Here is an 821-nt window from a genome sequence, read left to right on the forward strand (position 1 = left end):
TTTGACCTTTGAAATGCGTGATTTATATGAATTCCCTTGCTTCTCACAGAATAGGGTGCTTGATTTTTGTGAGTCATCTTGCCTCTTTGGAGATCCTAACACGCTTCTTGGAATTAGAAAATAAAATAGAACTATTTGGATGTTTTATGCGGTAATAATATTTTATAAGATATATTACAAAATATAATACTTTCTCGTGATATTATATCTGATAGTTTTTTCCGTGACATATATGTATACAGTATATATTTATGATGAATATTACGCAATATTTATAACTAATATTAATAAAAAAGTCTTATTTTGACTATTTTTCCGTATAAGATGTGATAATCTTCCGAAGGTCCTGGAGTAAAATCTAATTTAGATGTTTGTGCTTATAAGGACTTTTAGTAAGCTTGACATGAGTTAAAAGATATTAAAATTTTAAGCAATTTGACCGAAACCCATTTTCCTTATGATTTGTGTGGAGTTCCTTGTATTTGCTCATAATTGTGAGATGAAGACGCCTTTAATGCTCTCAATGGAAAAGTAATAAAAAAAGTGTTAAGAAATTTTAATGCATTAACATTAGCGACATTGAGTACTTATAAAACATTTACCTTAAAATACAGGAAGCTAACAAGTATAGATGTAATCGTGGTGATTAATATTAATAATGTTATCCAAGCGAATACATTATTGAATTTGTATAAAAAATAAAGGTAATATTTGGAATAATAAACGAAGTACGAAGAAAAGCGCAATATGACCAAGATATACAGGTAAGAGAGGTATGGCCTAGGATGTCCAAAAGGATATTCGAACAAACCGAAACCGCA

Source organism: Trachymyrmex cornetzi, unplaced genomic scaffold, assembly GCF_001594075.2.
Source record: "Trachymyrmex cornetzi isolate Tcor2-1 unplaced genomic scaffold, Tcor1.1 scaffold1103, whole genome shotgun sequence".
In the NCBI taxonomy this organism is placed as follows: domain Eukaryota; kingdom Metazoa; phylum Arthropoda; class Insecta; order Hymenoptera; family Formicidae; genus Trachymyrmex; species Trachymyrmex cornetzi.